The 18,421-nt window shown below is 37.3% G+C and overlaps 1 pseudogene; it reads left to right on the top strand.

The window, feature by feature from the left end:
- The first annotated feature begins 2,048 nt into the window (after positions 1 to 2,048).
- Positions 2,049 to 6,270, top strand: LOC149249993 (putative pyruvate, phosphate dikinase regulatory protein, chloroplastic pseudogene; annotated as a pseudogene).
- The last annotated feature ends 12,151 nt before the right edge of the window (positions 6,271 to 18,421 follow it).

The raw sequence follows: 18,421 nt of genomic DNA on the forward strand, positions 1-18,421 counted from the left end.
AGGAGCATTGTAAACAGGCTATAAATAGTTGTTAGTAAGATGTAATGAGGGTTCAACTTTTGGAGATTATTCCTCTTCTGTTCCTTCAAGCTTCTCATCTGCATTCTTTAGTAACACAAGCTTCTTTTGTTGTTATATGTTCAATGTCCATTTCTCTTCTGTTCTATGCTTGCGCTTGAACAATTTGTTCAGATTTTCTTTGTGTTTAAGGCTAGATAATTATCATCTTATCTCTACTTTGATATATTAGATTTGCAAGCTTCTTTGTTGCGTGTAGCTAGCCATTTATATGTGTTATTATATATGCATCTACCAGTATAGTCAGTAAGTTCATTTGCTGCCTGTAGCTAGCCATTCATATATGTTCATGTATGCAATCTGCTGGTACTATCAGTATTCTCCATCTATCCATTAAATCTACAAACTATTGAGAATTTGTGGTCTAAAGCCTTGTGTTATTGGGGGTGTTCATGCATGTCTTGAGTGAGAATAGAGCTGAAATTATTATCTAACTTCATCCAAACCATCATTTATTCCAATAGTTCAGAGAACAATATTGAAGATTACATGTTACCAGGCATATCCAATTTACAGCCTAGGAGAGTTTCCTGGAGTGATAACATAATTGGAGTCGTTGCCAGGGAGAGGAAACAGAAGCTCAGCTTCCCTGGGAAACGACATAGATCCAGCTTTTATGATAGACAAAGTCTGGGCACTTTTTTGGTTGTAATCATCTATCTGGTGACTCTACTAGAGGCCGAACCTCTTGGCAACTCCACTTCATAGTTCTGGCTTAGTTTGTGAGGCATACTCGGAGAAATCCTCAAAAGTCACAAGCTTACCCATTACCTGACCTTGAAAAGATTATCAAAGAAAGAAATTTATTACAGAAAGGAGCATCAGGTTCAGGTAAACCTAAACAATCTCCTATATCTCTTTAGGAAAGGCCTGTAATAGAACAAATACATGTTGAGAGTATAGTTTCTAATACTAGAAGTGAAGAAAAACTCTTAGAGATTCATAAAGCTCCTTACTCTTTAGGTTTTCCTTTTGTTGTATGCTCAAAGGAAACCTCGCCTCCTATCCATCATACTCCTTCAGTCCTATCAATCACTCCTCAACCCTCCATCATTCAGACTACCAGTACTCTTTTAGCCACCACAGCTATGGCAAGTCCACAAGCACCTACCAAAATGGAGAGAATCATAGTTGTTAGGTATGGACCTCTAATATTGCCCACTCCTTTGAATGCTATGCCTACTAGAGAGTATCAGAAGTATATGCCTAAGTTCATTGGGAGTGAAGGTATTTCAGTTGAAGAACATCTTGAGTCATTCTATAGCTATGCTGATAACCTGGACATTAGTGAAGATGATGTCTAGATGAGAGTCTTTGTCCAAAGCCTAGATGGATAGGCTAGAAAATGGTTCATGGAACTGACCCCAGCATCTATAGCAGATATTGAGGCCTTAGATGATGCATTCCTAAAGCATTGGGGGGATAAGAAGGATCTCCTTTACTACCACACTAAGTTTGGGAATTTACAGAGGGAAAATGGTGAGCTGATGTTTGATTTTAATAAGAGACTTAAGCACATGTACAACAAGATACCAGCTGAAGTAAAACCCACCACTACCTCTACTAGACTCATCTATGTCAGTGCCATTGATTCTGACTTCTGTTTATTGTTGAGTGAGAGGCGATGTGCTTCTTTGGCTGATATGCAAGATGTAGCCCTGGAAGTAGAATCAAACATCATGGTTGCATAAAAGCTCAAAGGTAATGCCGATAGAAGGAGGCAGAGGGGCAAGCCTTCATCATCTTCAGATCTCGAGATCGATAAAATGGCCAAGATGATAGAGTCATTAGCCTCTGAAGTTTCCAAATTAAAGGTTGAGCAGCACTCTAGGAAGGGAAGAGTTCCTAATACCTTTGCTCCTCCAAATCCAAATCCATATAGAAGAGAAAATGATCATTTGAAAATTTTGCAAAGAAGCAAAGAGGCCAGTGAAGACCAAAGGGTGGAGACACCTTTTCAAAATACAGTCATGGAAGAAGAGAAGTTTGAAGAAGATGATGAGATCCATTCTATGGAAGATGAAGGCAGCGCCACCTTTTTAACTAAAGCTACCTATGAGAAGTCATTATTCAATGACCTTAACAGTCGAGAATGGGATGGTGAAGCTGTTCTACAAACTGAAGATCGGCACCAATATAATTTGAGTTCTATGATGAATGATGTCAAGGAAACTCCCTTTCATGAAGCTGATGCCCCTGCAGAACAACAAGCTAGTAAGCAAAAGCAACCAGTAGTTGATCGTATCATCCTCAAATCTCCAGCCATAGAGGTAAGAGGCCTTGACAAGTCCCCTTCTTTCAGTTTTCAATCAGAAATTCAGAAGCCAAGAATACCTATGCCTCTGATTGAACTAGTGAAGAATGAGTCTTTCAAAGCATCCATCCTTGAGGATCTTGAGCCTAAAGCAATCCAAGCCTCCACTGACTATGTAAATCTGCAAGATGATCAACCGGCTATTAATCTTAGCCCAATAATTGAAAATTGTGAAGACATCTCCCCATCATTCTATGTTTCTTTGTATATTCATGATGAAATCCTTCATAATTTCCTTCTGGACAATGGATCCAGCCATAATCCCATGCCCAAGGTTGTCATGGATAAGCTCGGTCTCGACATTACCAAGCCATATCAATTGGCCTCTACACAGCTTAAAAAACCAGTTTTCTAGATCACAGAGGAAGAAGGCCCATAGATTTGGGACATGTTCTTTGATGCGGCTTGCTCTGAGGAAGTTGTAGGAATAGGTGAAATCCTTGTGTCCCCCACACAAGAATGCATTGATTCATCTTTCATATTAACTTTTCAGGTCACAAATGACACATCAAAGTATGAAGCAGACCTTATTATTCAGCAGGTGTACAAAACCTCCCAATCAAAACATCCAAGGCTGAAAGCATACAGAGAGGAGGTGAAATATAGACCATCTCTACCTGATAATATCAAATGCTGGAAATTTTTTGAAGTAGAGGATCAAATCAATAGGCTTTTACAAATCTTTGATGAATTCGCTAATATGCACATTGACCAAAAGAGAGAAACCTTTGATAGAAAGGTAAAAATGGTCTATTTTCAGTTTGGTGTTTGTTTTCTCAAAAGGAATGAATTAAAGGAAGGAGGACATGTTTTTGATGGCCCATTCAATGGGTTGTTCTTCGAACTTTATTTCAGTTAAAGGCTTTCAAGCCTTGGTATTGTAAATATGTTGTTTTCAAGTTTTATTTCATGCTAAATAGACTCCATGCCCAATGCAACACTAGGAGGAAGATTTGATCTTATTTTTACAGGAAAGGCATTGTTCTGTAGTTCTTGAAACCTCATAGGGAGGCTTTCATCCCCAGAAGGAGCCTGTGTTAGCCTTGTGGGAAAACAGTCCAAAAATGGATCCAAGTATGCCCTTTAAATTCTCCATAATCCAACATAATCATGCCAAAGGATCCAAATTTGCTCTTAAAATCTTCAAAATCTTCACTAAGATCATCCAAGGAGCAAAACCATCACATGTCGAGAGCCCTTGGAAGGGAAAAAATGCACTATTGGGAGGCTAAAATACTTCAAAAACCATGAAAAACCATTGTTGCAGGCTTAAGACCCAAGAATGCACAACTGTTGTTAGATCTGGCCGATCAACGGCCCAGATCTAAGTGGCTAAATCGCAAATCGGCGGTCGCAGGCAGTGGAAATCGGTGTTGGACACCGCCAATTAGTGATCACCGATGATTGGATCAGTGGGTTGCAATCGGCGGAGGCAAGTCAGCGTTATCGGCACGGACCAGGGGGAAGTTGCGACTGCGATCGGCGATTAAACGTGGACCGTCGATCGCACGCACAAATCAACGGCCCATGTTAAATCACTGGATCGCCATCAGCGGAAGCCAAGGGGCACAGCCTTTACACACATATGGATGCGACTTGCGATAGCAATTAAACCCGGGCCCGATGGGATTCGCAATGATATTTCATAATTTTTCAAGTCCGCACAAGGCCGTTTTCAATGCATTTTTAATGTATTTTCATTGTTTCAACGAAATACAAAGGAACCTTGGCCAACGCCGATAGCGATGAAGCCCGGACCCAAAAGGGTCCGGGAAGTGAAATATATATATTTTGAAGTCCACCGAAGGCAATCTTTCATGTTTTCCAGTGTTTTTCATGAATTGCCAAATACAAAGGGAAGCGAGGGAATCGGCCGGCTGCGATATGCGACAGTAACCCCCAAGGCTGACCCGATAAAGGAATTAATCATTTTTCTGGACTGTTGAAGTCTAAAAGTACAGAGACAGCAGGATTTAGCAGTGATGGCTATGTTTTCTGTTTAAAACATAAATATACATTGTTTTCAACAGAGGTCCACCACAGGAGTAGTGATGTTCTTCTATAACAGAAGCATGCATTGTTAAATCATTGGAAGGGCCATAGCATACTGCAACCCGAATCAAACAAGATCAGGGAGCATCAATAGCATAGACAGTGCAACAGCCACACCAACAAACATTATGGAGCATCTCTAGCACAGAAAAACTCCCAAACAGCGCAACAACTACCCAAGATATCTGAATGTGGTTATTCGTCTGTCAGAAGAGGAAAACCTCCAAGCCATGCTTTCCCATAGAGGGAATCAAACAATTAAGGGATAGATTAGACAGATTAAGACTCTGAACCTCTTAGAGCTCAGGAGCATTTGTAAACATGCTATAAATAGTTGTTAGTAAGATGTAATAAGGGTTCAACTTTTGGAGATTACTCCTCTTCTGTTCCTTGAAGCTTCTCATCTACATTATTTAGTAACACAAGCTTCTTTTGCTGTTATATGTTCAATGTCTATTTCTCTTTTGTTCTATGCTTGCACTTGAACAATTTTTTCAGGTTTTCTTTGTGTTTAAGGCTAGATAACTGTCATCTTATCTCTGCTTTGATATATTAGATTTGCAAGCTTCTTTGTTGCCTGTAGCTAGCCATTTATATGTGTTATTATATATGCATCTGCCAGTATAGTCAGTAAGTTCATTTGTTGCCTGTAGCTAGCCATTCATATATGTTCATGTATGAAATTTGCTGGTACTGTCAGTATTCTCCATCTATCCATTAAATCTACAAACTATTGACCATTTGTGGTCTAAATCCTTGTGTCATTGGGGGTGTTCATGCATGTCTTGAGTGAGAATAGAGCTGAAATCATTATCTAACTTGATTCAAGCCATCATTTATTCCAATAGTTCAAAGAACAATATTGAAGATTACATGTTACCAACCATCTCCGATTTACAACCTAGGAGAGTTTTTTGGAGTGATAACAGTGCCTTCCCTTCGAACTAGCCATGCACAACAAGCAATCTCAAATGAATGAAACACAAAAATCTAATGTGTCACCCATTGAGACAGATATCAGAAATGGCCCTAGTCTGATTGTGTTGTCTTCTAGCTTTGGAAATAGTGATCATTCTTATTCCTTTTGGCAAAGAGCCATATTTTTTTCTCTTTCAAAAAACAGTGGCAGTTTATCATTATCAGCATTAGCACACCTGAATATACCTAGAGTAGTTGATCGTCTTATGGAGATCATTAGACAAGCAACGAAGGAGGGAGCGCTTCTACTATACACATTGGTAGATCTGAACATGGCAGGGGCGGCAAAGAATGCTTTCCAGTTGTGGGGAGTGCCTTATACTGATATTCTTGGGCCGACCACTGAAGCCATTGCAGCCCACCTAGGAGTTGCACCCTCAGGAGTTCCTCGAGGTAGTCCAGCCCGAAGCACACCCCTCTCAAAACGTTATTTCAAAAGAATTGAGGCAATAGAATTCACAATTAAACAGGATGACGGAGCCCTGCCTCACAATCTTCATAAATCAGACTTGGTATTAGTTGGTGTCTCACGTACAAGCAAGACTCCACTTTCAATTTACTTATCTCAAAAGGGGTACAAGGTTGCAAATGTGCCACTTGTTCTTGGAGTTGATCCTCCAAAAGAATTATTTGAAATTGATCAAGACAAAATCTATGGTTTGATCATCAGTCCTGCCATTTTGCAATCAATACGGTTGGTGAGGGCCAAAACTCTGGGTTTACACTATTCCAAGAGCAACTACTCAGAAATGGATCATATTCGTCGGGAACTAGATTATGGCAACAAGCTCTTTGCCCAGAATCCACGATGGCCTGTTATTGTGGTTGGGGTAAGGTGCAGGTCCTAAGCACTTGAAAAAATAGATACCCCCTACTCACGGCCGCTTAGATGAAGGAGAGCCACTGTTAGGCTCCCTCCTCTTTCGAAGTGGCTAGAACTCAAGAGATTGCAATTCCTACAACATTTGTTCAGGCAGACACAAGCAACTTCATGGAGCTGGCATAGAAACTCACAGGTATATCTGATGATTGTCAGGAGAAGCTTCCTGTCACCATGCATGAACATTATGACAAGCTTTTGCCATGGCAATCAACCAGTGTTTGCTTGCCTTTCTTCTCTTCTCATTTGACTTCCTACTCTTTTTCATTACAAGAAATCGAAGCAATTAGCCATACCAAGGTCCTGGAATATATCCTGTAATTGGTATTTTGTGGAAATTTTTCAACAACAAGGACAGAGTTCTAGAATGGGCAGTGGATATTCTTTCCAGAATCCCTTCCCACACATGTATGGTCCAATGCCCAGGAGGTGTCCGAGGCTTTATCACTGTGAATTCCTCTAACGTGGGGCATATTCTGAGAGCCAATTTTCAGAATTACCCTAAGGGAGAACGCTTCAGTTTCTTTCTCCAAGATTTCCTAGGAAAGGAGATCTTCAACACGGATGGGGAGTTGTGGAGGAGTCGTGGGGATCAACACGCAACACAGGCAGAAGGGGGAGGAGTAGCAGGGGTAGGAGGAGAGACAACATATCCGCTTTGGTACCAATTTCAAGACATTTGATAAGTTTTTCTATATAAGGCTAAGCAATAAACATGTAGATTATCCATCCTGGTATAGGCAATGAGAGCCATCATATCCGCTTTGGCATTAATTAACAGTCAATATCTCTTCTCAATAAAGCCAATCATAAACATGCCAATCATCCCTCCCTATATAGGCAAGGATAGACAGCATATCCGTGTTCGCACCAATGAACATGCCAATTATCCAACCTAAATAGGCAAGGAGAGCCAGCATGTCCTCCTGGAATGAAATTACCAAGAAAGTTGAAAAGCTTTCGCTTATATCCAGAATTCTCCTCCTCAGCTTTCTGATCATGCCATCTGTCAGGCACTGGATTTCTCAGTAGACTCTGTTCAGTAGAATTTCCCTTGGGACTACCCAAGGCAGTATGTTGTGGGGCGCCATTGACACCTAGAAATTTGCCAATGCCCTTAAACACCATGCTGGAACATAAAACTAGTTCGAGGACATAAACAGCCTCAAGATCAGGATCTTAATATCAGCAGAAATCTCAAACAGCCCTTCATTTCATTGAAATTCATCCTTGGTGGGTATTTCGTTTTTATCCTAATTATGGACTCCATTCTAATTGGGTACTCTAATTCTATGTACAGAGCATATCCAGACATTCCCCCTATACAGACATTAATTTTTTTTAACGTATCACAGTTCATATGTATTATAGTTATAATGATGCCTGTAAAATGCAACTCTAACATGTCTTTACTCAAATTTTATTGCTTTCCAAGGCAATAAAGAGATGTATCATTTTCAATCTAAAAATAAATTGTTATATATATATATATATATATATATATATTAGGATTACAAGTAATTATGAAGGTTACAAACTCTTATAGTGGAAATTTGGGCTTAGTGGGTTTTGGGTCCAGATTTTGAATCTGGGCTCCGATACCATGTGTGAGGCTCCCTCCTAGGGTCCTCTAACTAAAAACTAAATTCCTCTAATTTTAAACACAATAAGATGGGAAATAATTTATTTATATCTAAACATTTATTTGATGATAATTTACCATTAAAATTTATTTACCACAAATTAAATAAGTAAGAATTTCATTGCAACCATTTACATAAGTAATCAATAAATGGAGGAATATTTGTTCCAATAGATTAGTTGAGATGCTCCTGAGCTCCTAACTTTGTTGGGATGTTCGTCTTGACTACCCAACATGATTTGCCTCCCAACCAACTAGGAAGTATTTCCTAGCCCAGGGAACCTCCATAGGTTCCCTAGCCCTTCAAGCTGAAGTCTAGCCAGATGTAGTGTGTCCAAGTTTAACAAACACTCTCCAGATCCAAGTTTGTATTACCTCATTTATCTCTCCATTCTCTCCCTTGTCTTTCTCCACATTCCTCCCCAAAACAAAATCCTCCAAAACAAATCCAAGACCAAGGATCTCCCCCTTTCTCCTCTCATCATCCTTCCCTTTTTATGCGTCCTCCTCCCATCCACCTCAACCGCCTATCATTAATGTCATGACTACCCCCTCATCCTTTCATTTAGTATCCTTGACTTTTCTTACCATATCTTCTCCCAAGTAGATTTGAGAAGACATTTTGGGGATAAGATATGAATATTTAATTTGGAAACTAATTTGGAGAAGACCATATATTCTCCAAGTAGATTTCTAGATGACACCTTGGGATATGGATTTTTAATTTTAATAAATGGAAGGAGACCATATCCTATCCAAAATTAAATTTGAGAAGACAAGTTGGGAATTGAATAATAACAATAATAAAATTTATATCAGTAAATAAAAATTACAGTTTCACAAACGTAAGTATATACCAATATTTCTTGATAAATATAAATCAATATTTTCAAGTAAATAAAATTTGCATGATAAGATTAAGTGGGGCATTACAATTTCACTTATGCATCGGTGGAGATGTGTGGCGACAATTCCACCTGCAAACATTTTCGTCACTTAAATTGTTGCCTCTACTAGTCTTTCCACCATATACTCTGCCAGGTTTGGCTGACTGCCAAATTTAACGCCTGTTAAGTCCACCACACCATATTTAGTTGCAACTTTGTCTTTGGGTTTGAGACCTTTGACTATCCATATTTTCTGATCTAGTAGGTTGTTTTATGGCTTCAATATACCACTAAAATATATATTTTAGAGCTCTTGCCATCTAAGTGGGTTCCACTTGACTTTGAGATGTTCTTTTGTATTGAAAATTCCTTCAAATTCACTACAACTTCTCCATATATGCTCTGTTCATTTTTCAATCATCTTATATTTTTCCATCATTTATCAATATCTTTCCCATCCTTTGCCATCAATGACAACATATTTCCAACATTCTCCCCCTTTGGCATTGATGGCAACACCTTGATCAAACAAACCATCATCATGAAGACAAAGTGGGCTACAAACAAAATGTGCTTGTGCTCTTATTAATTTCTTCTCCCTTGGATGTTACTCCCCTTGAATTGAATTATTTTGTGTTGTATTGATATTGTGAAGTACGTGCACTGCATCACCAATAGGACTCCTCCTTTTGATTGTTGTGGTTGGAAGTTATTTTATCTTTTTTTTTTATCACCAAGAATTCTTCCCCTTTGAAATCAATGGAAAAGACACTAATGGACTCCCCCTGTCAACAATATTCCCTTGTCTTATTGATCCTATGGACCTAGTAGCTTCATCTTGATATGTTAAATATTGTTGGTTGTCTTTCTTCCTTTTGAAGGAAGATCTAGTGGAGGGAGGCAAGAGGAACTACTCCTAATCTCTGCCTCAAGTACTCAAATTGATTTCATGGGAGTGGTTTGGTGAAAATATTAGTAACCTGCTCCTTTATAGGAACATACTCTAGCTTGACAATCTGATTGACAAATTGCTCTATCAAGAAATGGTACTTGATTGGAATATGCTTTGTCTTTGAGTGAAAAATTGGATTCTTTGACATACTGATGGCACTTGTATTGTCACAAATAATAGGAATCAGATAATCATAAAACATTTGTACATCTTGAAAACTATTCTTCATCCAAAATAGTTTACTATACAAAAATCAGTTGTTGTAATATATTATGCTTCAGTTGTAGATAAAGAGATTGAAGCTTGCTTCTTGCTCAACCATGAAACTAGACATTCTCAAAGAAAGAAAGCAGCACCAATAGTGTTCTTTCAATCATCTACATAACCCACCCAATCAACATCAGTATAAATAGTAAGAAGAAAAGATTTTCCTCTTAGGTACCACTATCCATAATCCATTGTGGCTCTGAGATATCTGAAAATCCTCTTGGCTACTAGAAGTTGGATATGTGTGAGGGTTGCTTGAAATCTTCCAACAATACCAACTGCTTGCATAATGTTTGGTCTTGTAATTGTCAAATATAATAGGTTTCCAATGATATATTTATATAAAGTCTCATCAACTTTAGGTGATTCATCAGTTTTATTAAGCTTGCAACCTGTAACCATTAGTGTACTCACCGAAGAGAATTCCTCCATGCAAATTTTTGCAATATTTCCTTGAGATACTTTCTTTGTGAAATGAAAATCCCTTTCTAAGTCTATGCAATTATGCAATCCAAGGAAATAAGAAAGTTATCCAAGCATAGACATCTCAAACTCAGCCTTCATATCAGTTTCAAATTGACATGTTAGTGAATCTGAATCACTGGAAAAATAATAACATCAATATGAACAACCACCACTATTAATTTTCCACCATTAGCCTCAACATACAAATTACTATTAGTTGTGCCTCTTTTGAGTCCACACTTGAGCAAATAACTGTCTAGCTTGGAATAACAAGCCCGAGGGGCTTGCTTGATACCCTACAAGGCCTTCTTAAACTTGCAAACATAATCAGGTTCATCTGTCAACTGAAAACCATCTGGATGATATATGTAAACCTTTTCCTGCAACTCTCCATTTAGAAAGGAAGATTTGACATCCATTAAATATATATTAAATTTCTTAAAACAAGAAAATGTCAAAAACATTTTAATTGCCTATATTCGAACAACAGGAGAAAAAAATTCTCCTGTTGATAATCTGGATCATGACACTACAAAAAACTTCCACAGAAGCTTAAAATCTAACAGAAAAAATTTCATCAAAATTCAAACCTTAAATTTGAGCATAACCTTTGCATACCAATCCTGCCTTATTTTTGATAACTTCACCATGTTCATTCAACTTATTCTTGAAGACCCACTTAGTGCCAATGACATTCTTGTTTGTTGGTCTAGCAACAAGTTACCATGTGTGATTTTTCGTGATTTGGTATAATTCTTCATGCATAGCTTTTAACTAGTTTCCATCTTGACTAGCTTATGCAACATCCTTTGGTTCCTCCATGGACAATTGGGATACATGTGCTTGTGTAGGGGGATTGAGCAACCTCCTTATTTTTTGCACACATGTATTTAAATCACTAACAATTTGATCAACTAGGTGGTATTTTTGCACATACCCTGAAGGATCTTTGGCTTGTGGACTGGAAGGCTCTTCATTGTCTTCTTCTAAGAGTGTCTCTTCAACCTCGTCATCATAATTGGTTTGATCGGGGAAGCTTGTATTTTTTGGCTAATTGACTTCAGATTCAGCATGTTTATCCACTTAGACATCAATACAATCAACAATCCTCTTAGTATTCTTATTGTAGCATCTATAACCTTTGTTATTATAAGAGTATCCAAGAAAAATATCTTCATCGACCCTTGCATCAAACTTACAAAGATTTTCATCGTTCTTCTTGATGTAGCATTTACTTCCAAAAACTCTTAAATGCTTAAATGTATCAAGTCTTCCATACCAAATCTTATAGGGAGTTTTGTCATTGTTTGGTCTGAAATGAGATTTGTTGAGTATCACCACTACTGTGTGAATGGCTTTAGCCCATAATCTTAGTTGAAATTTCCTTTCATGCATCATAGCTTTGGCTAACTACCGAATAGATATAGTATCTCTCTCTCTGTTACACCATTCCGTTGTGGAGTCTCTGCTATTGTGAATTGCCTCTTAATGCCATGTTTCTTACAATATTCATCAAATTATTTTGAAATAAACTCACCTCCATTATTAGATCTTATGCTCTTGATTTTAAAATTAGTTTCATTTCCATCCATACCTTTGAAATCTTTTAACTTCTCAAAAGTTTTTGATTTTTCTCTAAGAAAAGCAACCAACATCATCCTACTGAAATCATTAATAACAAGCATGAAGTATAATTTACCTATGGGTGATTGTGTTCTTGATGGTCCACACAAGTCCATGTGTACTAGTTGAAGTGGCTTTGATGATGAGCTCTCCTTGGACTTGAATGGTACTCAAGTTTTCTTACCCAATTGAAAAGACTTGCAAATCGTATTCTCAGGTTTTGATAGCCTAGGTAAATCCTTGACAACATTCTTCTTGCTAAATTTTACTATCTGATTAAAACTAATATGTCTAAGTCTCCTACGCCATAGCCAACTCTCATCAATATTTGGTAAGAAACACCTCTCTGTTTTCTCTTTTAGAACATAAACATTAATGTTTGTTCTCACAACTTCAACTACCATTTCACCTGTGCTTGCAGACTTGATTTGACAATTTTTAGCCTTGAAAATTGCATCATATACTTGATCACACATTTGAGATACATTCAGCGGATTTTGCTTCATCCCATCAACATACAATACATTCTTGGATTTGCCTCTATCATTTGACAAACTGGAAACTCCTTTACCAACAATCTTACCAAGTGCATTATTACCAAAGGTTACATTACCATTTTCAATGGGTTTCCATGTCAAGAACTTTATCTTGTCTCCTGACATGTTCCTAGAACAAACATTGTCTACATACTAGTGATTGCCTTCATTATGAGCATATAAAGCAATATCACATTGCTCTATGATCTCCTTTTCTTTCTAGACCTTGGGCTCTTATCTAATTTTCTCAATAACTGGTTCAGGCCTCTTTTCCTTAAGTCTGCAATCAGCTGCTCTATGCCCAAAATTTTGACATTTAAAACATTGAATCAGATTGTTCAAAGGAGAAAAAGAATTTTTGTACCTGGGTCTATTATTCCTCTATCTAATTAATTGATTTTGTTGTTGATTTCTTCTTCTTGCTCCGAACTTCCTATAGGATAAATTCACTCTGCAAATCATTGCTTTATGTCCCTAATTGGTGCAGGTAAAACAATAACTTGGAAAAATATCAGCATACTTGGAAAATTGTCTTCTAATAATTGGTTGGAATAATTTTTGTGTGTTTCAATTTACCTGTATCAAATGTGTCTATTTAATATGTTATTGTTGATCATTCTTTAACGGGGTCTTGGGCTGCATACTTACTTTGTCTTTTTACTAAAGTGTGGTCCCTTCTTTTCCTGCTAGTACAAAGTTTAATGACTTCTTATTCTTTAATTTTGTTTTTGATCTATATTGTGCCTCAAACCTAAGACCAATTCGATATTTGGACATTGTTTGTGCTTCCAAAAGCTCATTTAGATTATCAATCCCCTTTCCAAAACTTTTGATTTAACCTCAATTGGGTTTTTTCCTTCTCTAGTTCTTTTCTCAACAAAACAATTTCACCCTCTAGCCTTTCACAAGCTTGATTCTTCTCACTCAGCTATTAATTTAAATATTCTTGAATCTTATTACCTTATTCAATTTGCAGGAGCAATGGTTCAACAACTTCATCCTTTTCCTTGTTTAGTAACTCCTTCTAGGCTTTATTTTTCTTTCTCATCCTTTCAATTTCTTCAAGTGCACTTACCATCTCTCCTTCTAGATCCACTTCAGCATCTTCATCATTAGAAATAATAGCTTCAACTTCCAGATTGTTTATAGAAATAAGCATGAATTCTTTTGGACTTTCATCATCTCTGTCCTCATATGAGAATTAGCTCACTTCACTTTCAGATGAGCTGGCTTCTTGGATATATAGACTCCTCTTATTAGCCTTCTTCCTATCTTTTTTTATTTTCCTAAATTTTTCTCTTGGATCATAATCATTCTTCTTCTTTTCAGGACACTTTGAAGCATAGTGACCAACTTTTCCACAATTAAAGCACTTAAAAGGTAACTTACCTTTATATTTATCTAAGCCTCTCTTGAGCTTCCTCACAAACTTGGCTTCTTCTTCATCTGATTCAAAACATGAATCATCATGCTCTTCCTTGGGATTATTTTCTACTTTAAAGGTTGACTCCTTTGTTGTAGGCTTGCCATTGGAAATTCTCATCTCATAGGTAGTAAGGATTCCAAGTAATTGATCTAGAGTGAGAGTGTTTAGATTGGTCATCTCTTCAATGGAATCCTTGGGATTAAATCTCTTAGGAAGAGATCTCAACACCTTTTGAACTACTACAGTTCTTCTAATTTATCAACAAGAACTCTTATAGTGCTCACAACTTCAACAACTCTCAAGAAGTAAATTTTAATAACTACATCATCATACTTATTCAAATACTCAAATTGTTTCCTAAATCCTTGAAGTTTAGCTTGTTTTACCTTACTATTGCCTTGATAGCAGTTACTCATATTATCCCAGATAGCTTTGACAAACGTGTACTCCATTACTTTGACAAATTCTATTTCAAGAAGACCATCAAGCAAGGCATTCATGGCTTTAACATTACAAGTAAACTCCATCTTCTAATCTTTCGTAATCATTGATGGAGGCTTTTGATATTCTTCTTCAATTGCATCCCATACATCAACTCCAAGTGATTGAATGTAGGTTTTCATCCTTACTTTTCAAAACACATAATTTGTTCCATTGAACATAGGTTCCCTATTAGTAAATCTCCCTTCCTAGTTTTCCATGGTCCTTGATCTTTGTTCTAGTTGTTAAACTGATCTGAAGAAACTTGGATCTAATACCAATTTTAGAAACCAGGAGAATACTAAGAGCGGGGTGAATCAGTATTGTAGGAATTCTCAAAACTTTATTTCACTTCTAATGATATTAGGACACCAATAAATACTTCAAAAATTTACTTAGATGCTCTTGACAAGAAATAACATAAGTAACACACACAAATTCTTCAAACTTTTCTTTAATTCCATCACAAGGAAAACTACAACTTCTTGTTAAAAAAAAAATCTAGCTACAACTATTCCCTAATTCATCAGCTACAACTAATAGAAGCTACAACCCTTGAATTTATCATCTTCTATTGAAAGGAGTTCCAACCCCTAAAAATTTACCAACAACTACTGGAAGGAGCTACAACCCTTGATCTGCAAGCTACAACTTGCTTGCCCTCAATGATTCATCTTTCATATAATTTTTATACTCAAACCATGAAGGCCAAATCCTTATGTAAACAATTAAATATGTCTCTTCAAACACTCACCAAAATATCTTCAATAATCTTTCATTATTGATCACATCAATAGCATCACCAACACACTTGCTCACACAATTCATTATTGATCACATCAATAGCATCACCAACACACTTGCTCACACAATTTCATAATACACCACACTCATATAATTCCCCAATCGATTCTGCTTATAAAGAAATTTTCCTACTAAATTAGGCTTCTTTAATTTTCAGTTAACTTCAGGTCTCTTCTTGTATGAATCTCTTATTTATGTCTTTCTTAATTCTTCAGTCACTGATATATAGGCTCTCCAAAAATATTTAAGTTTAAACTCCTTAATTTGTTATTTATAACTCCAACTATGTTTAGTTCTTTGTTGTTTAACCTGTTAATATTGAGTTATGCGTGTATGAAACACAAATTCCATTTCTATATGAGGTTTTGAACTCAATCTCTAATTTAATCCTCTAATATTAGGAAATTTGTGAGTTTATTTTGACTTATGACTGCAGTTCCAAAATTAGCTAATTGCTAAACACAGAAAAATTCCAAATATGGCATAGTAGCACCAAATTTCATGTTGTCAACTCATCCATGCATAAGCCCAAATGCTACATATAAAAACACTTCCAAATATGTGTTATAATCATCATTGGGTGCTCTTTTATTCTATAGCCCCAAGGGCTAATATAACATTGCAAAAACTTTGTGTCTTTGGTCACTATGCTACATAGAACCAAGTCCTAGTCCTTAAGGCTTGGCCCCCAACTCATTTATCGTGGCACAATTCCATAAATACCTCCAACATTTGCATATTGATATGAGTCGTCGGGTGGGTCCACCCGCTGCATTTAAGAACCAATAAAATGCTCTCTGGGTTGAGTTGTTTCTAACAACTTCCATGTCATCCCAATTGTAACCACCCCTCCCACATTTACCCACTTTCACCAGTCTTCGAGGGTAAACATGAGATAGAAATCTACTATGACATGAATCAACCTCCTAAGCATAATTAAGAAAGTGGAATCGACAAACTAGAATCTTATTGACCTTCCTCAGGAGATACAGGACACCCAAGAGCCAAAGAACCACTCCTAGTGCCCAAATCTTAAGCTGAAATGCCTTTTTAGTGACCTAAACCCTCACCTGCTCCCACAACAATGCATCCATGTGGTTGGAAGCCTCCAACCACTTGCACAAGCTTGCATCCTAGTAGTTGCAACCCAAAATATTTAGCTTAGAGCATGTTGTCCTGGATTCTGAGCCTAAATTCCAAGTTATCCTCTAGACCACTACCCAGAACTTAGTGAGACTTTTCAGAATCATTTCTAACATGACAAGAAATCCATTCAATCAAAATTGAATTAAAAACTTGACCTAACCAGGTCTAACCATGACATTCATTTCGTCAAACATATTGAGAACATGTAATCTACAGGTCATGAATGCAAAGTTGAACATAGGGGTCTGATACTTATCTGAGAATCATCAAGAAGGTCCAATTCCTCTCATAATAGTTTCAGCCACATCTACTAGGTCATTCATTCAATAACCATTCATTTACCAATTAAAACATGTTCGGAGCCATAACTTGAACCTGTTATGAATCCATGTTTGTAACCAGCATATAACCAAAATAATAACAATTATAGAACAACCATCAAAGCCACATAATAACAAGTACATCTACTCATGAAATACAATAGGAAAATATCTCTTATTAACATATGAAAAATCCAACCAATTCAGGGACTTACACTTACCACCCAACAATAGATTGAGTTGAACCAAATACTTTTAGCCAATCAGCCCTGTGCCATATTCCAAGCATGAATTTAGGTCTCAAGACCAAAGAACCAAGGCTTCCCAAATATTAAACCACCTCCACCTTCAGGCTTTACTACAACCACGTCAAAATCGATCAAGGGATCACTAAGCCAAAAACAAAATGTATACAACCAGGCTTTACCGCAATCCCGCCAAAACTGGTCAAGGGATCACTAGGCCTTAAACAAGCTTGGATGCCTCAAAATTTCTTCACCAATACCTTGAGTAATTTGCATGTATCCACCCTTAGTATTTACCACAATTTCGCCAAAACCGATCAAGGGTTTCCTAGGCCCTTGGGAATTTTCCTAAGGCCGCCTCACCCAGTTCGAAAACCATCTGGAATTCCAAATATGAACTGAATAAAATAACCCCATCACACCATCACTATCTGAAAATGGAAAGGCGACGTTGAAACCATTGTCACACCTGGAAAAACCCATGCCAACAATAGTGAGAGAACCAAATGCATACATGCATGTACCATGCATTCACTAACCAGATAGAAAGTCACGTATGCAACATGATACCTACAATTATTCTCACTAAAGCTGCTTCATCCATCTTTTCCTTGCTTGTCATTTTCTTTCCTTTGCTTCTGTTAGACCAGGAGGTAACTCCTCAAATCAGAACTCATATTATTCATTTAGGTTGTCCATTATTATATACAAGAGGGAGTGACTGTTCGGTTCATCTCCCGATGACTCTCTATCTTCTCTATTATTTATTTACATTAATTACAGTTGTACACCCAATCCCTCTGATTAGGTGTCAACATTCCCACCCTTAATCTAAAGGGATTTTGGTGAGTCCAAGCATCCTTCTAAATTTTTCAAGCTTTTCTCTTCCAAGTGCTTTGGTGAAGATGTTTGTAATTTTCTCATTAGTGGAACAATGGCGAAGATGGATTGTTTTGGCCTCAACATGATGTCGAATCAGATGATATTTAGTATTGATGTGCTTTGTTCGATCATGGAACTTTGGGTTCTTAGACAACTTTATTGCAGAGGTATTGTCAATCATGAGTGGAGTTGATTGTACATGTTTTACCTGCAAATCTTCAAGAATTTTCCTGAGCCACACAATTTCTTTTGTTGCCTTAGCTGCTGCCACATATTCTGCCTCTATTGTGGAATATATTGGAACCGATTGTTTGCGTGATCTCCAAGAAACAGCTCCTGATCCAAGACTCATAGCATAACCTGAAGTAGATACCCTAGTTTCTTTGTCTCCATCGAAGTCTGAATCAGAGTATCCAATCAAGTTGAAGTCGCCCACCTGTGTAT

This window comes from Pinus tabuliformis, chromosome 7 (genome assembly GCF_031772625.1).
Source record: "Pinus tabuliformis cultivar Carrire ecotype Pingquan chromosome 7, CPIR1, whole genome shotgun sequence".
Lineage (NCBI taxonomy): Eukaryota > Viridiplantae > Streptophyta > Pinopsida > Pinales > Pinaceae > Pinus > Pinus tabuliformis.